The 23300-nt window shown below is 43.1% G+C and overlaps 1 pseudogene; it reads left to right on the forward strand.

Annotated features, from left to right (window-relative positions):
- On the forward strand, positions 1–22772 carry LOC147660698 (homeobox protein SEBOX-like; annotated as a pseudogene).
- Positions 22773–23300: the final 528 nt, after the last annotated feature.

Raw genomic sequence — 23300 nt, forward strand, 5'->3', positions numbered from 1 at the left:
ATCCCAATGCAAGCAACACAAGGTATAGTCTTCTGCCTTACGGTTGTCTACTACTACTAATACTACTGCTAATAACAGCTATGTGTGCTCGGAGATGGAAGTCTACAACTAATGGAGGTAAAGTACAGTTGAATGCAAAATAATTGGTGTCTACTTTTACTTACATTGCAATCAGACTGTAGAGTCAATTTAGATGTTATTAAAATTGAGGAATTTTAAAATCCCAGAGGAGTCGGGGATGAAAGTGGCCCAAAAATACTCCTGTCCTTGGGTCTTTCACGAGAGCCCCGCATATGCTGAAGCATCTAGGGGACATGTGTACTATGAGTATTTTTGCGACAAGTAAAGACTTTTACAAACTTATCTTTGTAGAAATAGATCAGTTTTTAAAATTCCAAATTGTAGTGGATCTGCATCCAATATATCTCGTACATATTGATGAGGTAGGTCACAAGTTCTGACTCACTACGATAGGAATCCCTAACAGTAATGGTGACCTGATGCGGTCAGCAGACCACCATGTCTGTGATTGCTTTAAAAAAAGTTAACTTAAGGAAACAAAACTGCAATTAAAAAGGTGACACTGAGTATTTTTAAAAAGTGTATGAGTGTTAAATAAATATACAATGGTGTTTTGGTGAATGAGTGGGTGTATGTCCCTGTATGGATGATTCAGTGGGTGGGTTAATGGCTGTATAAGTGAGTGATTAGATGTCTCAGTGAATATATGGGTGAGTAACTAGTTGTGTGAATTTCTGTATTAGTCTGCCAGTTTGTGTCTAAGTGACTGCATGGGTGTGTGAGTGGGTATGTAATTGGCTGTATTGGTGAGTGATTGGTGTCTGAGTTCTTGTATGGTTGTCTGTGTGTCTGTGTGGGTGAGTGAGAGGGTGTGTGACTGTATGTTTGATTGAGTGAGAGGGTGAGTCAGTGGCTGTATGACTGACTCAGTGTGTGAATGACTGTATGGGTATATGAGTGGATACGCCAGTGGCTGTATTAGTGAGTAAATGGGTGTCCGAATGGCTGTACGGGTGAGTGAGTGGTTGTGTGTGTAGATCTATGAATCAGGGAGTTGGTGTGTAAGTACTGGTATGGGTCTGTGAATGGGTTTGTGAATGGTTGTGTGGGAGTGGGTGTATGAAAAGTTCTACAGTGTGTGAGTGGGTGCATCAGTGATTCTGTGGAGGATGTCATGAGTGATGTCACTGACTATGTCATGAGTGATGTAATATGTGAGGTCATAAGCAGTGAAATACGGGGGCGTGAGTTATAGTTAGCTCAGCTGATGAATTTCGCTGGTTTTGTACAAGTGAAATCTGCGCCTAACTACAATATCCCTGTAACATTTGTATTTTTAAGTGAATTTCTATGGTTTTGTAAGTAGTCGTCAAATTTGCCAAGTGGTGGAGAAAGGGAGCTGGGCCTTGGATTAGCTCTCAGTAATCCCTCGGTGTATCACTTACAGGAGGTACCAGGAGGGCGTCTTGGCCCCAAAGGTCCCGCAGGACTAAAGTGGACTTCATCCCCCAATCAGTGGTGTGACAGGAGGAATGTTTGCAGAGTGGTGGAAAAAGGGGATGGGCTTCTAAAGACCTCTTAGTAATCCCACTCTGCGGGTCTTACTGAAGTTAACAGGAGGGGTAGTTGCCCCCCAAGGACATCCTTTGTGGCCAACTACCCCTCCTATTACCTCCAGTAAGTCCCACACAGCAGGATTGCTAAGAGGTTGTCGAAGGCCATGCTCCATTTCTCCACCACTCTGCAAATGCACCACCTGGCATACTATTACTTGGGGATGAAGTCCACTTGCTCTTGAGGGTCCTTGCAGGCCAACTATCCCCCCCTGTTACCTCCAGTAAGACCCACACAGATGGATTGCTGAGAGGATGTCAGAGGCCATGCCCCCTTTTTCCACCACTCTGCAAACATGCCTCCTCGTGTACTACTGTTGTGTGAAGAAGTCCACTTTAGTCCTGAGGCCCTCAGGAGTAAAGTGTAATTCATTTCCCAACCAGCAGCGTGCCAGGAGGTGTGTTTGCAGAGTGGTGGAGAAAGGAGGCATCAGAAATAACGCTGTCTGGGACTTACTGGACGTAACAGGAGGGGTTCTTGGATTCCAAGCAACCTCAGGATCCAGGGGACTTCATCCCCCACCACCACTGTGCCTGGAGGCACGTTTGCAGAGTAGTGGTGAAGGGGGCATTGCCTCTGGCTACTTGCTGAATATTTCATTTTGCTATTTTTAAAAATAATATTCAAGGAAGGGGGGGCCTTTTTGCAGTGGGTGAGGGGGACTGCGCAGTCCCAATCCCCGGGACAATTTCAGAACCTGGGACCCCATCCCCGGCCTTCTCTTTTCCTTTTTTTATTTCAAGGGAGTGGGCCAAGGGGGCCCCCTCCCAGGCAAATGTCAGCCATATGGACCCCACCCCCGGAGCTTGCCCCTTTTTTATTATGATTATTTTTTTAAATAAAAAAGGGAGGAGGGCCACGCAGCTCCCCTCCTGGGCTGATTTCGGCACAGGGACCCCATTCCCCGGGGCCCAGTCTGTTGTGTGGGTGCCCTGGTCCCACCCAGGGCAGCCACTTTTTAAACTTTGGGGACTGCGAGGGAAGTCTAAAGTCACCGGAGTTCCTGTGGGTTCCCTGCCTCCTGTGGAGTTGACAATGCTTTTACAGACAGGGAGCTGCTAAAATGCAGATCCCTGTTTGTAAAAGCAATTCTGCTCTGCTTCTAGTAAGCAAGAGCATTTTATGATCTTTCTTACTAGAAGCAAAGCAACACTTGGTATGGCTTGGTGGGAGTGGTACTCCTGCAAAGCCAGAGCAAACAGCAATGTCCTGGTGTGGTCCCCTTGGGACATTGCAGAAGCCAGCCCTGGTGCGTGGTGGCCCCGGTCCATCTAGGGCTCCAGGAGGGGGATGGCGCTGTCCCCTTCCAATCTTCAAATTTGCCCTGGGGAGGTGGTGGTCCCCAGGGCTCCGTGGTGGGCCACACCAGCCCGTGCATTTCTTCTCCATCTAGGTGTTTATGGACAAGGACATATTACGTCACTACCTATTCAGTTGTGTTTTACGTGTTCAAGATATTTAATTCAATTTTTCAAACAAAAGTACCTACACAAAGCCTTTACAGGAAAGAGCACCAGAGAAGGTACATAATCAATTATATCACTAAAATAAATGAACGATAAAGCAATATAGTACACGTACAGAAAGATTACAGACAATGAAATATAGTACCCATACAATAAGATTTATACTTATGTAATAAAAAGAACAAGTATTGGCATAGCCAATAGGTCTCGCATTTGGGACCTTATAAGTATTTAGTACTTATAAGGTCCCAAAGGCGAGACCTATTGGGTATGCCAATGCTTGTTGTGAAAAGATGCCCGTCCCGGGATGGTTAATGCTTCAGCAGAAGTATAAGGCAGGGAGTCTCCTGGGCTGTAAAACCGAAGAAGCTGAGAGCTGAACAAGCCTTCTTGCAAGGGTGCCTGCTTCCCTTAAGGAGATTTAAATGTGCACAACTGGTCAGTCTGCAAATGTATAGGGTGCTAGGGAAGCCCTTATTGGCTTTAATTAACAGAATCACTTGAAGCTTCCTGAGGACATATTTATTTATTTATGGGATTTTTAATGCGCATCTAATACCCTGGGGTGTCTAGGCGCAGTGAGATACTCTGGGATACACAGGATTCAGGGCACGAACTTATTGATTAAATAGCCAGGTCTTCAAGGCCTTACGAAAGGCAATGAGTGTTGGTGCAGTTTTAATATGCAAGGGGAGTGAGTTCCATAGTATGGGGGTTGCTACCAGGAAGCGTCTGTCTCCCCATGTAGCCGTTCTTGTACGGAGAACGTGCAGTAGACAACTTGCTGCTGATCTTAGATTCTTTCCAGGTGTGTACACCTGAAAGACTTCCTTTAAGAACTTCGGCCCGGTCTGATGGATGGCCTTATAGGCGATGCAGAGAGCCTTAAATTTGATTCTGCTCTCCACCCTTAGCCAGTGTAGATGGCGTATGGCTACTGAAGTGGAGTGTCTCTATGAGTGTTATTGCGGAGGAGCTACCAGCTAATTTCTGAAGGGAGTGCTTTTAAAAGGCAGTTATAAAAAAATCAATATGTACAGTCTGAGCAATACTAAAATCTTTATTTTGGGAACACTTTTTTATCTTAAACCTGTTGCGCATTTTGCTGCAGCCAAAGCAATTTTAATGATTTACTTGTTCACAGTGCTTCCTGTCACAGACTGGGACGCTGTAACACTAAAAATACTCAAGTCCCTAGCCTCCACTACACCAACCAGGATTCAATACTGTGGCTCTCTAGTGCTGTACAATAACTCCTAGAGTTTTATACTGTCTGATAGTGCGTTTCCTACTAATTAACTTAAATTTCCTTTCCTACTAATTAACTTAACTTTCCTTTAACAGTCATTTAAGCTGTGCGTTATTTTAAATGTAGTTACCTGAATGTAAAACACCGAAAAAAGTTACCGAATATTAGGGTTTTTTGGCCACGCTCACTCACCTGACCCCATGGCATGCAGCATCGCAGTTCCCATACTTTGTTTAATGAACTTCGACCACTGGTTAGACCAGTACGTGAGGGTGATAGTAGGTTCATAACTTTAATGCAAGCTGAATGTACTTAAAGCATAAAAGTTATTAACTCAGTTACTTCTCCTGGCAGCAGCAGAGGATCTACTGGCAGCAGAGGAGGAAAAAGTTCCTAACACGTTAGAGCTCCACAAGAGTGTGCTTTGTCACTGTAGCTGAGGGGAGGAAAGGGGGAGGTGAAATGAAAGGGGGGGGTGGAGGTCTGGCTGCACCCTTCCACAGAGCTCCAATCTTGTGCTTTAAGAATGCAGACGGCGGGGGAGGAGCACGGGGACAGCTGGTCCCAGTGCCTGAAGAGGTTAGTTTTATATAACCTGCTCCCCTTCAGGAGGTTTCTAGGGGTTGATTCGCCTTTTGCAGCAACTGCTGCAGAACGTTGCACAGGGGACGTCTCCAAGCAGCACTGTTTCCTGTCCCGTTTGCTTTACATTTAACAGCTTTCAGACCAGTTATCTGCTCAGTATGTTGGCGAGCTGTTCCTTTTGTCCACAATGTAAATATTGTCTGTGAAAATGCAGCGTAGATAACTATTCCTGTCAGGAACAGCGGGACCGATATGTTTATGTAAAAAGAGAAGTCAGTTTTGTCCTTGAGTGACATCTGTAACGAGCTCACTGCACTGGCTTTCTCCCCCACAGCCCTGTGAAACTTGTGCTGCCACTGCTTTGGGGCAGATATTTTAGAGATTCCTTCTATTTGCATTACAAAGGAATCCATTCAGTGCTGTTGTTTTGCTCCCAATAAAACTTGTCTGGGGATTTCCGGCTACGGGATCAGGATCAGACTACCAGTGGCATGTAGGAGGATCAGTGGAAGGTAAGTGGTAAAAGATGACAAACTCGGTTTTCAACTGGGCTTGTGTTTTGAACCTTTTATGAGGCGTGTCTTCATTGATGCACACAGTTATAAATATGGTTCGCAGCCATACAAATCAAGAGTTCTTTAATGGGGAATACCTCTCTGCACACGAAAGCGAGTTGCTTCCCTGTGAAATGGATCCAACAAGCGACAATGCGGGAAGCTTGTAATAGGAGAAACGAGGAGGTAGTGGGAGAAGGGATGGGGTGTGCGCGTAATAGCAAGCTGGTGGGCGGCAAAAGCCTGTGGGTAGCACTTTTCTAACCAGCTACAAAATTTCTCGCAAGAGCAGCGCATACGCGCTGGCTCTAGCAAGACCTAAAAAGGAAGAGCAAAAAGGTTGTAAATATAATCATCAATACAGATAATTCTTATCAGAGCTACAAATAAAACCAGTCTACTTATTCATAGAAAAACACCAACTATTATTAGTAGAACCTATGTAAAGATTTAAAATATAGTTATCAACTGGTTTACAGAATAGTTGATCATTATTAGTATTATGGATGATGCCTGATAAAGTCAAGTTTGTTCCTTTTCTGGTAAAAAATAACCCAATCACACCATGCATGACTTGATAATAATGAGGCATTTTTCCAATTGGTAGTAGTTGATTTTAAAGCTGCGGTAATCAAACAATCTAAAAGTTTGCAATTATTATTATTTATTAACAGCTATTTTGGAAGTAGATTTTTTGAAATTTCTCTTTAATATGATTTAGTCTAGAAGCACAATTTAAAGACATTGATTATGCTATGGAGCAGGAAAAAAGTATACCAAGATATTTAAGTTTATTTTTTTGCCAAACAATTTCTTTTTTCAGAAGCATATCAGGAGTACAATGGACATTTAAAGGAACAAATCCTGTTATATTAGTATTTACTGTATATTCTGAAATATGTGAGTAAGTAATGAGTAAGTCCAGCAATGAGGGAATAGAAGACCCAGGATTACCAATATATAGGAGAACATCCTCAGCATAGGCTGACGCTTTATTAGTGAGATCCTCAATATCTGAAGAATTTCTAATAGCAATAAGTAAAGGTTTAACCAATGTCTAATTTTCATAAAACCAGATTGATCAATGTGCACGATGACAGACAACACAGTAAGCAGCCTAGTTGCAAGGATCGCTGCATAACATTTACAATCTTGATTAATTAAAAAAATGGGGCAACAATTTGAAATAATAGCGGGATCTTTATTAGGTTTTGGAAGGGCAATCATCAAAGATTCAGTAAAGGACTCAGAAGTTAATCCTGTATTACTGAAGTAAGTAAATAGATTGAGTAAATGAGATAAAAGGTGAGGTGAAAATTCTTTATAAAATTCAGCAGGAATGCCATCTGGACCTAGAGATTTATGTAGTTTAAGAGATTTAATAGCTAATTGTATTTCCTCTAAAGTTATTAATAACTGTACTTATTCTAAGCTAATGAAGACATTTGAGGTAGACCACTCCTCTCCAAAAATTTATCAATATGTAACCTATCTTGAGGAGGAGCTTTATTATATAAGGTTGAATAATAGTTAATTAATTCATTAAATATTTCTTTATTGGATCTTGAGCTATTTGACCATATGAACTCTGAATGGTATTAATTTGATTTTTATCTTTCTTGATATGAAGATAATTTGCCCAAAATCTTCCAGATCTATTAGCATTTCAACTAAATGTATCTATGTTGTTAGATATGTGTATGCCTGCCCTGTTGCTCAATATAGAATTTAATTCCTAACAAAGTTTTTTGAAATTGCATCTTATATTTATTGTGATTACATCTAATAAAAAGACGTTCATATTTTGCAATGTGTTTATCCAATTCTTTCCTTCTCAAGTTAAATGATTTAATATTATGAGCCATAATTGAAATCAGCTCCACTCTGAGATATGCCTTAAATGCATCTCATCGATGTAGAACTTTCAGGATTGAAAAAAGAAATAATCATGTATTGCTGTTTACGTTAAGTACGACATTGGTATTCATGCACCACCGTCCATGAGATTGGTTGTCCAATGCACTGCTCTTCTGGGTATCTCCCTCTTGGATCTGTGCCGTACTTTTATAAGGCAATATTAGGACCCACAGAGGAGGTGGTAAAGGAACCTGAAAGGCTGGAGGTCAACTGAAACTGGTCTTCTGCTACTTTATGTCAATGTTCCACCTGGGCTTTCCTGGAATCTTTTAAAATGTCCCTGTCTGCGTTTGTAGAGGACATTGGTCTCTCTAGGTCCCATTCCAATTTGTGCTTGCCCTGTATTACTTGTTGAACAATATTCTCAATTTTTATCAATGGTTCATCTGCCCACATTCTCCACCACTTGCAAGATTTAGACATGACATAGACTCTGAAAAAAGTTAAGGCTTCAAATAACATATTTATTCACAAAGTAAAATAATTCTCTTAATCTCTTTGTCTTGTTTCCTTCTTCTAGACACTGGTGAGATCCAGCTTCCTGGCAGGGATTCACCCTCGAACAAAAGAAAAGCCAGGGGTAAGTTCTTTCACATCCTCTATTTCTTGAGTAGTCAGAAAACAAGGGGTAAGGAATTTGTGAACACGTCCCGGGTAAACGTTATCAACACCCATGCTTTTCATACCAAAATTAAAAAGAAAATAGATGCTGAGCAAAGATAGATCAGAAGTTCACTCTCAACCAATGTGTGCAGAACAGAAAAGAATAGTAAAAAAAGTACAGAAAAGCCGATATTCTTAGTATTTTTCTTAAGACCCTACCATCTCTCTTTTTTCCAGTATGCAGCCGCATACCTGGCTTCGTCATGTTTCTCTACAAATGTGGTGGGGTTTTAAGCTCTACAGGGGGCTTCTCTGTGGCATCACATCTCTATCCCCAAAAAAATGGCCCTAATTCGGAAGCTTCCTCTGCATCTTTGGGTCGCTCCTCATAGTCGATCTAATTTGCCTTTGGCATGACATGGCTAGGGCTTGCCGACTTCATGAGAGTGGAACTACTCTTGACTTCGCGAGGCAGTAACCAGGTGGGTCTTGGCTCACCTCTCATCTCTGGTGCTTGGCATTCCTTCTCCTTTGGTTTTTCAATGCACTTCCAGGTCTCTCCCTCTTTGGTCCATGCCATAGTTCTTAAAGGACAAAATAATAATGGTTCTGTCGGACGGAAATATACAGTGTTTTAGTATTTTAATGATATTTTTTGCATACTTCGTTCCTAACCAGGATACAAAGATAAATGTACTTATACCAATACAAACAAACACACTGACCACAAAGTAAAAAACGAAAGTCAATTTTTACTCATAAAGTTTCATCTCTTGAATTTGAAACACCAATTATTCCAATTGCTGTCCCTAAAACATACTTAAAACATACATGACACATAGATTTTGTGCAAAGAAATAATACACAATTAAAACAACAAGTAAAATTGTTACTTCATATACTTATTGGCAGTGACAACTATATATACAATAATCCTGTAGGTACATCAATTTAATCTTGGATCCTACAAGATTTTGAATAGTTGGTTCGTGTCAGAAGGGATTGCGTCGACGTTTCGACCCTGGGGAGCGATGCGGTGATTTAACACATCAAGGACGGGTCTTCATCAGGACTGTGTATATGTAGGACAGCCTGTTAATCATAATGGACAAGTATCAGGGATTGGTCAGTGGTATAACAAATATGCAATTGAGAGCATATTCATTTGCTCACCTCTTGCAGACCTAGCTCCGCTTGGAGTCCTGGTCTCTTTCTGAAGCGTACTCACGGTCCGTCAACTCAGGCCGTATAGATGTTCATTAGACCTATAATTAAGGGTGAGGGGGTTACTCAAATCCCTAATTTGGTATTTTCATTTATGCTAAGTTAATACGTCAGATTTCTGTTTGTGATACATACCTCTGTATTGATTAGTTATACAGGAGGTAGGGTGTAGCGTTGTTCCTTTTTATCTGTAATAAAGGAGTGATGTATTCCATTAGTGCCTAATTCTAAGTGGAATTGGGCTACATTTAAATAACCGTGACTCTTGTGCACAAGCATCTGCTACCGGTCTCGACTGTACCCTGCCTGACTATTAGTGCAATGATAACAGATTGTGGGTATTTCGGTGTCTTAACCATCCTCCTGAGTCAGACCAAACTCAAAACCCACTAAGAAGCTACTTTCTTTCTACTTGCACGGAGACCTTAACTTTTAATGACTGCATTTTAATGCCCGTAAAAATACTGAGGGTCTCGATTTCCACCGACACTCAAGTGTCTAATCATTTTCACGAGTCACACCGATTAAAAGACATGCTCGGGGACCGCGTGGTTTTAACGCCGGTCTCCTCTGGTTCTACTGTATCCAAATGTATGGCAGCGCTTTACACATCCACCACCCTTGTATACTACACCTCGACTTACTCTTCGCGGACTCTCTTGGTCCTAATCCTTAGGCTGGTGTCTGACGTGTTTAGTCTCACCATCGCGCTGTTACTGTAAACCAGCCAAGTGTTTACGCGATACGTTTACTCTCACCATCACGGTGTTACTTTAAACAAGCCCAGTGCTTACGTTATACTATTTTATCATGCCCCGTAACCATGCAGGTTTGCAGCTAGACGTGTGAACTCACACTAAACCATAGTCTCGCCTGGGTATCTTTTTCACTTACTTCTATTCGCGTAGCTCGTGTCCTTAACCTTCCGTATGTTGTGGGTGATATCTTCTGTCTACAATTCAGCCTACGTATATAACGTAGACCACGTGGATACGTATCTAGTAGTCTGGAATCTACTGATGATACTGGTAGTGGTCTATCGCCCTCTAAAGGCGTAGTATCGTAATTATTGTAAACATCAAAATGTTATTGTTATGGACATCGTAACCTCCTTTTAGAACCCTCAAACACATCAGAACGTTATTGTTATGGACATCCTGACCTCATAATAGACCATTGGGCACATCGATACAATTTTGCTGTATGGCAGTACATTCCTCGTATTTATCAAAGGGAAATCAGTTTTGACATAACGTTTCATACTAACTCATATTTACTATTTGTGTTATTGCTACGGACCTCCTTTTAGTTCTTTACACATATCCATTTGTCATACTGCAAAAGTCATTGATTTATAATACATTCAAGAAAAACCAGTTTACCACACATTTAACACTGTGTAAAATTTTTCGTGGGTGATATTCATCAATCCTACACTGCTATTTCCATTGCTTTATGTATATTTCACCGAAAACCAAAACGATCTAAAAGTATAAGCAATTTTATACACACACTGATGACTTTCAAACATTTCTGTATATCTGTATTGTATTTGCAACCAGTTCAAACTATTCCCAACACCTACTTATATTGTTAATGACATACATAGATCATTGGTGTACCGAATGGACATTCAAATTCATGTTTGTACATTAATCATTTTGTATGTTTTTCCAGAGTGTAACTTAATCTAGACTACTCCCTACTGTGTAACGTCAAACTATGTTCGCCTCTGCCTTTGAGCCCAAAGTTATAACGAGACAATATAGTGGCATTTACAGACGGCTCATTTTGACATAGGTCTCTTCCTCTTCATTCAGACCCTGTGTTGTTGCTTCCATTATGTGTATCCATCTACACTCTTTGTAATTTAGTTGGTTGGTAATGTCTCCACCCCTTGGGTGTATTATAACCTTCTCCAATATTGTCCATTCTATCTGTTCTGATGTATGTCCCAGTAGTGAATAGTGTTCCACAAGTGGTGCTCAAGAGATGAAACCTTATGAGTAAAAATTGACTTTCGTTTTTTACTTTGTGGTCAGTGTGTTTGTTTGTATTGGTATAAGTACATTTATCTTTGTATCCTGGTTAGGAACGAAGTATGCATAAAGTATCATTGAAATACTAAAACACTGTGTATTTCCGTCCGACAGAACCATTATTATTTTGTCTATTACCCACCCAGGTTCTGAGGGTTACAGGGTCACCCCATTACATGTAATAGTTCTTAAAGGGGCTGCACTTTTTTACAATAGCTCTATGTCCCCCCTGTGATCCTCCCTGTACACGGAAGGAGAGACAGATATGCATGTTCATGTCTGAAGTTTGTCTAAAGTCTGTGGGGACAAAGAGGCAGGATCCTGTAAGGACTCATCTAAGACGACATGCCAAAGTATGTCACCTTCTCCTAGGTCATGCAAGGGGTCTGCCTGACAACCCCCCCCCGCCCCCTTTAAAATGTTCCCGCTCTGGGAAAAGGGGTAAGCAAGACAAAAAGTCAGCATTACCGTTGTCTCTCCCTTTTCGATGATGAACCTCAAACTGAAAGGGTTGTAGTGACAAAAACCCCTGAGGCACCCTAGATAGGCGAATTTTGCGGATCTTTCCCCTCAAGCTAGGTGTAGTATAAACTACGATTTTAGAACAAAATTAGACCTTCCCAGCAGTGCTCCCAGACCCTTAAACACCGATGCTAAATGTAGATTACCCCCAATCAGACCACAAAAAACGTGTGATACTGCTACCTGTCTGAGGCCTAATGGAAAATGGTGACAAAACGTACTTTGAAAGTAAAGTAGGCCCAAATCCCCCCTTTCCCACCATGGATTTTCTTCAAACCACTTGCAACGAGGATTAGACATTTTTCGACAAGTGCTCAAAGAGTAGACCCCAGAACCCAGTTGCCAAAATCTCGAACTCCCCCAAACACATGCAATACTGCTAAGCCTAACGAGCCCTAAGTTAAAAATAGTGTCAAAGGCTTTTATCTACTAGGCCCTAACTCCACTTTGCAACCATGGATTTCCTTCAAACCTCTTGCAATCAAAAGTATCCATACCCAGCGTTGGTCCAAGACCCCAAAACCCACCCACAAACACCAGGAACCCCCCCAAACAGCCCCCCAAAAACGCTAAAGTGAGCGAAATTCCTGAAAATTTAAAAACCTTTTCACCTCCGATTTTCTCCAAACCACTTTTATCCGGTATAAGACCTTCACAGCAATGCCCCAAGACCCGTCAACACAGGCGGAAACAAGTTTAACACCCCCAAACAGGCAAAAAGCAAAAATGGGCCTACTACCTTCAATTCAGTCCAAATACGCTGTGCAGCTAGGCCCTAACTCCCCTTTGCCACCATGGATTTCCTGAAAAACAAATGCAATCAACATTAGACTGTGCCAGCAGTGCTCCCAGACCCAAAAACCCACCCGCAAAAACTTAGAAGCTCCCCAAACAGCACCCCAAAGACAGGCAAGTGAGCAAAAACGCAAAAACTTTTTCACCTCCGATTTTCTCCAAACCACTTTTATCCGGTATTAGACCTTCACAGCAATGGCCCCAGACCCGTCAACCCAGGCGGAAACAAGTTTAACCCCCCCAAACAGCCAAAAATTAAAAATGGAAAAATGGGCACTTAGAAATATTTAGCCCTAGTTCCAAAATCACTCCATGCGCGCTCTGCAGCTAGGCCCTAACTCCCCTTTGCCACCATGGATTTCCGTCAAACCTATTGCAATCAAAAGTATTCATACCCAGCGTTGCTCCAAGACCCCAAAACCCACCCAGAAACACCGGGAACCCCCCCAAACAGACCCCCGAAAAGGCTAAAGTGAGCGAAATTCCTGAAAATGGAAAAACTTTTTCACCTCCGATTTTCTCCAAACCACATTTATCCTGTATTAGACCTTCACAGCAATGGCCCCAGACCCGTCAACACAGGCGGAAACAAGTTTAACACCCCCAAACAGGCAAAAAGCAAAAATGGGCCTACTACCTTCAATTCAGTCCAAATACGCTGTGCAGCTAGGCCCTAACTCCCCTTTTCCACCATCGATTTCCAGAAAAACAAATGCAATCAGCATTAGACTGTGCCAGCAGTGCTCCCAGACCCCAAAACCCACCCACAAAAACCTAGAAGCCCCCCAAACAGCACCCCAAAGACAGGCAAGTGAGCAAAAACGCAAAAACCTTTTCACCTTCGATTTTCTCCAAACCACTTTTATCCGGTATTAGACCTTCACAGCAATGCCCCCAGACCCGCCAACCCAGGCGAAAACAAGTTTAACCCACCCAAACAGCCAAAAAGCAAAAATGGAAAAATGGGCACTTCGAAATATTTAGCCCTAGTTCCAAAATCACTCTGTGCGCGCTCTGCAGCTAGGCCCTAACTCCCCTTTGCCACCATGGAGTTCCGTCAAACCTCTTGCAATCAAAAGTATCCATACCCAGCGTTGCTCCAAGACCCCAAAACCCACCCAGAAACACCAGGAACCCCCCCAAACAGCACCCCGAAAACGCTAAAGTGAGCGAAATTCCTGAAAATGGAAAAACTTTTTCACCGCCGATTTTCTCCAAACCACTTCTATCCGGTATTAGACCTTCACAGCAATGCCCCCAGACATGTCAACACGGGCGGAAACAAGTTTAACACCCCCAAACAGGCAAAAAGCAAAAATGGGCCTACTACCTTCAATTCAGTCCAAATACGCTGTGCAGCTAGGCCCTAACTCCCCTTTTCCACCATGGATTTCCTGAAAAACAAATGCAATCAACATTAGACTGTGCCAGCAGTGCTCCCAGACCCCAAAACCCACCCACAAAAACCTGCAAGCCCCCCAAACAGCACCCCAAAGAGAGGCAAGTGAGCAAAAACGCAAAACCTTTTTCACCTCCGATTTGGTCCAAAACACTTGATTCCGATATTAGACCTTCCGAGCTATGCCCCCAGACCCCTGCAGCCAACCAAAAAAAAAGCAGAAGCAGAAAAGCAAAAACTCATACTTTTCACCCAACCAGTCAACATCGGTCCAAACGCGCTCTGCAGCTAGGCCCTAACTCCTCTTTCCCACCATGGATTTTCTTCAAATCACATCCAATAAAAATTATGCTATCCCAAGACATATGAATCATTATTTCATGCACAAAAAACAAACAGCAATTTGTTTCATCAGAGCCAGACAGCCATTGCTGTCCAGTGCATGCCATCTTCTCAATTATTCATTACCTGTTTTACTTTTTGTCCGCATCTTCTTCGGAAAGTGAGGGCCCACAGGGCAGGCTCTCCTGTCAATATCAGAACAAGTAACTCTGTCAGCAATCAGCAAGCATGTAGTCAGTCAGTAATTTCAGTCCCACTTGAGGGGACTCGTCGTAATCCATCCATCTGCCTTAAGGGAAATGGATAGGGGGAGTCTGGAGGAGGAGTATAAAGGAGCATGATTGAGTTGTGAACTTGTGAACCTCAGGAATGCAGACTGCGACACCTTCAAATCAATAACTAATATAAGATGAAGACAGTGCTGCTGATGGACTTGTTGTGATAAGGTGATTAGAGTTTTGTTGTGGTAAAAGTTGCAAAACAAAGAAAGACACACAGGAATAAAAGTGAATAAGGATGAAAAAAAGGAAGTCATTTTCAGGGCTCGGTGTCAGGGAAGTAGAGCTGGTCCTCCAACTCCAGGAATTCAGACGGGAGTAGGTCAGGTAACAGAGAAGAACTTCCGTCACCTAAGTCGGTGTCCTCTTCTTCCTGCGTGCATTCACGTACTTTGTAATCTGGTGGTATCAAGTGCTGATTCATCTGGATCAGTATTAACTTCTCCACATTTTTGGCCAAGAGGCGGGTCCTTTTTGAAGTTACAATAGCACCAGCAGCACTGAAAACATGTTCAGAAGACACGCTTGCGAGTGGGCAAGACAAATAATTTATAGCCAGGTTGGTGATCAGTGGCCATAGAGCCATTTTCCTGTACCAATACAGCAATGGGTTCGTATTAGAAAAGACCTGTGTTGGTTCATCCAGATAGGCCTGCACCATCAACTCAAGGTTCTCCACGATTGCTCCACTTTGCGTACCATCTGTGGCCTTCTCAGCACTGGAACGAACAAACCCTTGATGAGTTAGCCAATCCGCTTCCGACAATATTATGGGTAGGCCTGGTGCAGGTGAGGATGATGATACGGTTGCTGCTGGTGTCGTTAATGGCTGTGAAGGAAAGTTACTCCCTTCGCCCACAGATTCAGAAGTGGAACTTGACGCTGGATCGCCTGCTAATTCAGTTAGACTTCTGACGGCTCCTTGAATTTTCTGCCGATCTTTTTCGAACCGACTGGCTGACACAGCTATCCAATGTTTGTACTTTGAAACATCTGCCTCATCAAAAGGAATGAATGCTTTGCTGGCCCCTGCCTTTTTGTACCGTGGATCCAGAATAGTGGCACAAATGTAATGTTGTTCTGTATGTATCTTTTGAAGCCTTTCATTGTCAACTAGGTGGCTTAATAAGTTCTCCGCCAACAGATATGCAGCTTGCTTTCCAACATCATCTCTGAACGTTGAAGACACCGCCTTCAGTTGGTGTCCTACCATGCGCAACAATGGGATAGCTTTGCTCAAAGAACAGTCCTCCCTGCTGACTTCACGCGTGAAGATCTCAAAAGGACGAAGCATGTCTGTCAGGCTTTTTACTAGCTGCCATTCCTCCAACTCTAGCCTCATGTCATTCACAGCAGAACCTGCTGTAAAGATATAGTCATTGATTACCATGCACTGCTCAAACAGACGCTCAAGCATGTAAAAGGTTGAGTTCCAATGTGTTGCCACCTCCTGGATGAGTCCTTTGACTGGCACTTTACGTACATGTTGAATGCTCCTCAGCTGCTTCCGGGCCTTAAAAGAATGGCTGAAATGTGTGCAGATTCTTCGGCAAATAGACAGTAACTTCATGACTTCGGTTTCATTTTTCAAGAAATCTTGAACAACCAGGTTTATACAGTGCGCCAAACACGGCACTCTGAAATAGTCACCGTCCTGCATGGCCTTAACTTGAGAAGGGGGGTCCGCGGTCCTTCGGAAAGAAGGACCGTCAGGAGAGAAGAGGGTGCGGGAATGCATGGGTGAAATATGTGAGACAGCATGTCTCCTGTCCCGGGACTATATATGAGACAGCATGAACCCACTCTATACGAGACAGCTTGGCTGCTGCTACTGGGCAGTGTAGGAGACAGAGTGTCTCCTGTTCGTGTACAGTGATCCACAAGGTCACACTGCTGCCAGGCCCAGCCTGCTTCCTCAACAAGCCTCTTTAAATCTGCAGTCTTCTGGGGTTCTTTACCCTGGTCTATTATTCTGCCTCTGTGTGGCTCCATTTACCATTCAAAGGGTGCGCGGTGTCCATAGCTGTTTAGCTGCGTACTTTTCCCTGTGGTAAGGTTTCTAGATGACTCCAATGCACCAGCGACAAAGTGCCCCACTCCTGGGGTTTACTTTAACAACCTAGTGGATTCTCTAGGTTGCGGTCATCTCAGAGTCTTGCCTGTCATCTCATAGACTCGGGGTTCACCTCAAAGTAAGTTGGATACATAGTTTGAAATCCCTGAAGCCGGTGACGCACTGCCCCCTTGCCCCTCAACTCCCATGCTTGCTTTGATGTTGTATTCAGGCCTTGGCCGGCTGGTGCAGGCGCGCGCCACTTTCCCGTCAGGGCGAATAAGCCTGGTACGCAGCTGCTGTGACCCATGGTACTAGCTGCCAAAGGGGTGGTCGGGACTGGAGCTGTCAGCTCCTGGAAACGTCCACCAGGTAGGTAGCGGCAGGTAGGTAGTGGCAAGATACAAAGTACCCCAGGGTGCTACTGGTAAACTTTGAAGTGCATTTTGACATGAGCCCCAAAACATTTGAAGTTGCCTGTCTTTCTGAACATTAATTTACCAAAATGTTTGCACACGCGTACATTAATTTATACACATGCAAATGTTGTCAGAGTAAACACACAAATGAGGTTAGCAGTGTGCTTGCTGTTGCACGAGTGGAAAGTAACACCAGAGTACATAAGAACACCAGCATAGGGGCTGGCGCTCACTAGCTGCAGGCAGCATGGCTGGCAGGTGTGAGAGCTCGCGCGCTACTAGCATGCATCAGACGCCCGGGTCTCACGTCACACACCCACGCGGCCTCGTGGTAACAGGAGTCTCTTTTCACCTCTCAGGTGTGCGGCGAGCTGGAAAGGACCCAGAGAACGAGGTGACTGCATCCCTTCCGGGGCAGAGGAAACGGAAGCGAACCACCTACACCAGGGGGCAGCTGGCAGACCTGGAGAGGGTCTTCACAATGGTGCCCTACCCTGACATCAGCACCTGGGAGGAGCTTGCAGCTTTCACAAAGCCCCCAGAGGCGAAAATCCAGGTATGCTCGAGACCCCTGCGTTAGCTGTACTAATTTCCATAAGGCACTTGTGTGGTAAAAACTTTCACAGTAAAGGAATTGCGTGGTAAAGGATGTGTGGTAAAGGCATTGTGCCTGCCTGGTAAAAAATGTTTTTCTATTTCCATAGTATTCTGCAGGGCTCGAATGTCTCCTCCAAGTGTGGGGAGGGAAAGGGGCGAGTCAGAGAGGGATCAGTAGAGGGGTAGTGGAACAAAATAGTGGGAATGATGGAAGAGGCCTGTGGGTGGAATGTACCTCTCATCAGCACCACCCCGGACAGTGCAGTGGTCTAGGGGTAGTGATTAAGGAGGCAGGATGGGCGTTAGGGAGGAGGCCAGAGGACAGAGGTGAGAGAAGAGTCAGAAATCAGGACAAGGAGTAACAGTGAGAGCAGTAAGGCCATGACATAGTTAGAAACAGCAGTAGACTGCTGGAGAGACACCAGAGCAGACCATAGAGCCCCTGGCAGCCTGGAGACTCCCTAACTCATCTCCACACTGTTTATAGCCAAACCTCTCATTCAACCTCTGCCCAACAGGCACATTTACAAGTGTGCCCACAGTTGAAAAACAACAGTGTGCTTCAACAGAGACAATTGACTTTCCAACCCCCAAGCCGTCAAAAGATTTGTATCCAACCAACCGCTCATCAGTTAATTTATCCATTAATTGATCCACAATTCCCCATTGTGCACACACTTCACTCCACTTTACATCTTCACAGTCCAAGTGTCACCACAAGCAAAAACCTGGTTGTTTGAATGGTCAGGTGCCTATGACTGCACATATGAATACCTGCATCAACTTCCACTTTCCACTAGATACTTAGACTCCTGTGCACAGGACTAGTGGCGGCTGGTGATATTTGAAAGTGGTGCCGTGTAAAATGTGTGGTGGAGTGCACTGCAACGAGCGAGCCCGAGCAACCTTAGGTGGGTTTGGGGGAGTTCTTCCCCGAGAACATTTTGAAAAAAGAGTTGGCAAATGGTGCATTTTCAAGCAAATTTGAGAAATAAAGAAGGTTAATAAAGCAATTGTGAAAGTGCAGTTATTACATTAATAAAGAGATTTCATATAATAACACAGGTAGTGGCGTATTCAGTATAACCACAGATCTTCATAACAGACTTTGAGATAACAATGCTGAGTACCTCACAGATTGTTTTCATTTATTGATATAACTTTAGAAATTACATTTACTAAGCAAATACACGCTATTGTGATTTGTTGGACTGGACACAGCGAGACAGCAAGGAATAGACATTAAAAAGGTAGTAGGTCCCCTACAAGGCACTGCACATGTCATTCAGAGCAACCATAAGTTAAACATTAAACAGATTGAAGTTAGGCATAAACCAGTGATTTCAGTGTCTCCAACATACATACAGCAGATGGGAAACAACTGAGCAGGTTGCAAACTAGCAGCAATTAAGAAATGTTAGGATGAACATATTGTTCACTTTTTTTAGACAAAATCAGCACAAGTGTCTTTAATAGCTGCAAACTTCTCAATGACTTGAACATTAAAGTAAGGGATTATTTTGACAAGGTCTCTCTCTATGGAGAACATTGCTAAAGCATTCAGTCTTCCTCAATCATGGTGTTCCTCAGGAATGTCTTGATTCTGTTTAAAGTGGAAAAACATTGTTCCGACTCTGCTGTTGTCATAGGAGTGGTAATGAGAACTACAGCCCCAGATTTTCACCATTATAGAATTCAAACCGCGCCAAGCTCAATACTGCCTTTAACACTGAGAAAAATGCATGGCCAAAATACAAACAAAATTCAAATTTTAAAGGGAGACTGTGAATTTTAAATACTCAGCAGTCAGAGTAATCCTAAATACACTATTACTTTCAGAAAAGCAAAGTGACTTTCAAAGCTATCTCTCTGGTAAAGAACACAGTCTACAGGAGCAGGTGTACAGAACAACATAACAGACTGCAGAGGTATGTCGGCAACCAATCCCTCCAGCCTGCCAACGCCACCTACTAATAATCCTTGTACATTTGCTCTACTGAGACAGATCTAAGAATGACAACTCTATCTAGTCAACCTTCAATGACTACAACTTCAGCTGTGATTCTTCCTGCTTCAGCAAGCTAACAAAACCAACAGGCTCTTCTTTTCAGTTAGCTCACCTCTAGCCTAGGCAGTTCAAACACCACCTCTCCTCTTCCAACTCAAACACTAGTTGAGCATTTCCAGTCGTCCAATTCTAACTCTGTGGAAATCTCACTAACTACCAACGTGGACCCAGTTCTAATGTTCTAACAGTACTGCACTCTCCAACCCCCAAACAACTCTAACATTCACCTCAGTTTTTCCAGCCCGATCATAACAATTCCAACCATGATCGGTGCTACACCAACTATTAATGTATCCCAATTCCATCAATCACCTCTTCTTCGGTATTTAAGGCCTGCCAACAATCCTGATGGCTACCATTGCTCACCTGTTAACTATACTAAGTTTGCTTTTTATTCCATCCCTACCATTACCAACCATTAACTACTAGCAAACAAACAACAACTTCCACTTGACCTATTCTAACCTTCCCAACCATAACCTGCTTACAATCCCAACCATCATCTCCATTCCCCCAACTATGGCTCCTAATATTTTTTTCACATCCACTCAGTCAGCTCTAAACTTCTAACAACCCCAACCTGTATTTCCATGCGGCCAACTACGAGCTTCTAATATTTCCAGCCTTCAGATTGCCTGCTCTTTCTTAAAATTCCTACAACTCTTTACCTTTGCTACACCAACACTCTTCTTTTAACAATTGCACCAGCCACATCTATTTGGAAAACATGATTTAATAACTAGAACCTCAACACCTGTGTTCCACCACCTAAGATCTACTAATCTGCTCTGCAGGCACCTCTCCACCAATTCTGATCTACTAACAATCCAAACAGCCAGCGAACGTTCTAACATATTAAAAAAAACATCTCTTCTCGTGCAATGTCTAACAAATTCAATCACAATCACCAATTAACCAATGACTGTAATTTTCTTTGGCATCATTACAGAAAATTTCAGGAAAAATACACACAATTACTCGTAATTATGCAAAATGAAAAACTGTCATTTAGGGCTATTCTTTAGCACAAAACACACCTGTGGGTCAATTTTTGACAAAAAGGCACATTTTGTGCTTAAACAATAGTTAAAGAAAGACAACTGCCTGAAAACAGCCTCTCGCTGTCTGGTTGTTTACATTGTTTCTGTGCTCCTGCAATATAATTTTGCCATAAACGGTTGCGTAATTACACAACATGGCGGTACAATGGAATTTTGAGTAATATGAAATACACATTATATGAATTACACCAACATCCTTTAAATTTCGCCTAAGCCTCTATTGACACTATTTGTGGTCAACTACTCCAGAAAAGGCAGCACATTCTTATTTTCTCTTGGGGCTGAATCTGGAACTGATGCTGAGAATCCTTTCAAAAGAGCAAGAGCATGCCCACATTGCAAAAGCCACTATGATTACTCTTTCCAAGGCAGCAAGTTAAGGCATAGATGTTTAGCAGTCTGAGGTCCATTGTTCTTGGAAGTGGGATATCCAACTCTACTCAGTCATGCATGCAAAGAACTATCCAATCATCCACATAGTTGCCCATCACCCACTGAATGAAACCATTCGTCCATCAACGGGTCTGTTTATTAGCTGCTTCTTCCATCTCTCCATTGGTTCATTGGCCCATCTGTATATGCTTCCACTGGTCGTAAGCTGTGGCTGTGAGATTCATGTTAATGGTTGAATGTATTTTGTTTGTAATGAGGGAGGGATACTGGTAAGGATTCACTGCTGCTGTTAGGGTGTTTGCACCACCTTACAGGTCCTGATGCTAGTGTGAATGAGTAATGCAGCGAGAGGAGAGGGATGTATTTTGGTGAATTCCGTTGGATAAGAAGAAGGAAGTAGAAAAACTCCTTTCGATGGAACAGGTTTCGATCTCGCTAAACTTCAGTTCCAGAGGTAAAATTCAAGAAAGGAACAGGGTTCAAGTCATAATATAGTTCCACCAGCCTACTCCGCTGTGCTGCCATATCTGCCAGCTTTGCCTATCATGGGACTTCTCATTCATACAATCTCTGCACTGTGCAATATATACTATTGCTCTATTGTTGCCCTACTGCCCAGACACTCCTGCTGGAATGAAGTAGACATTGTAGTAGATAGTCACATTTTTCCTTTTCCACTAGGAATAAATCCACTCCCGAACAGAAACTAAGGTCTTTTTATTTTCAGTTTTCTATAGTGAATGTTTTCTATTTGTACCATTGCACTGACCCTGCCAGTGTGACAAGCTGTCTTGTCCACGTGTTTTTATGGCCTGTGGTGAATTCTCCGCAAGTTTTGCCTTCTGTGATACTTCCTCATTCACTTGCTTCCAACATTTTCAACCTGTACCCATGATAGCTTCAGAACCCTTCTAATTCCTTGTATCACTTTTTCCAGGTCTAATTCCAGAACAGACGTGCACAAAGAATGAAGAGAGGGAAGCTGTACCGGTCCATGTACAAGATATGCTCGTCTGGCCGCACACCTCAGCTGGGCCTCCTCCAGCCCTTCTCTGGTTCTCTTACAGACCAGAGATACAGTCATATGGAGCCTTTGAACACCATGCAGCACTCAGACCCCAGGACGCAGTACTTAGACCCCAGAATTCAGGACCGCGACACCAGACTGCATCATATGCCTGGGCTGAGCCTACATGGTGCCACCCTCCAGCAGTGCCAGTATCAGTCCTTCTCAGACATGCCTCCAGAGCTCTTGGAGCAGCACATATGTGGGGAGAACACTTTACATCCTCAGCAAACCCCATCATCTTTATGCCAGAATGGAGCCCACTGGCAGAACTTCAGCTCTTTTGATGGTAATGTGGATGGTGCAGAGAAGAGGTTTATATCTGGGTACCAGGATGAGATGTACGGCACAGAGTTCATAGACTTTGACCAGATGGTTTCCACGCAGATGTCTTGTTGGGCGTTGCTCCCTCAGAGCAGGTCTGAGCATGGCCAACAGACATCCCTCAGCTTCAGCTCAGATCTCATTTACAATGCCGCCATTGTCACTAACTTTGGGGATTCTTAGGGCAGTGAGGTGTAATACTGTTGAGGGATTATATTTATTTGGGGTAAAGGTGCGCAAGCGAAAAAGTTGCAACAATGATCAACAAATATTACAAAGGTAATGATGGCAAATAATATCAAGGAAGTGTTTCATGATCCAAACCTACCCGATTTACAAAACCAAGGAAGTGGGAATTTTCTCTATCGGGTATGAGCAAAGTAGGCAATTAACTGTCTCACGGAAACACAAAGGGGAAACAGACTGTGCAAGCATGCTTTGTATTTACTGAAAAAGAGAAATGTAGGGTTTCATTTATTTTAAGGATTTGAGGCATGCTGGTGAATGCCACTGGGACAAGACTCTGTATGACATCATGTTATAGGTTCTGGTGCGAATGCATTATGGTAGACATCAATCAATTATTAGAAAATACAAATAAATGGTCTTGACTTTGGGTGTTGAATTCACTCATTCTTTTCTATTTCAAATTCATATTCTTTCCAGAATCTACATTAAAAGATCAGCCAATGCGTTTTGCCCCTTTCATGT

This window comes from Lissotriton vulgaris, unplaced genomic scaffold, assembly GCF_964263255.1.
Source record: "Lissotriton vulgaris unplaced genomic scaffold, aLisVul1.2 SCAFFOLD_712, whole genome shotgun sequence".
Lineage (NCBI taxonomy): Eukaryota > Metazoa > Chordata > Amphibia > Caudata > Salamandridae > Lissotriton > Lissotriton vulgaris.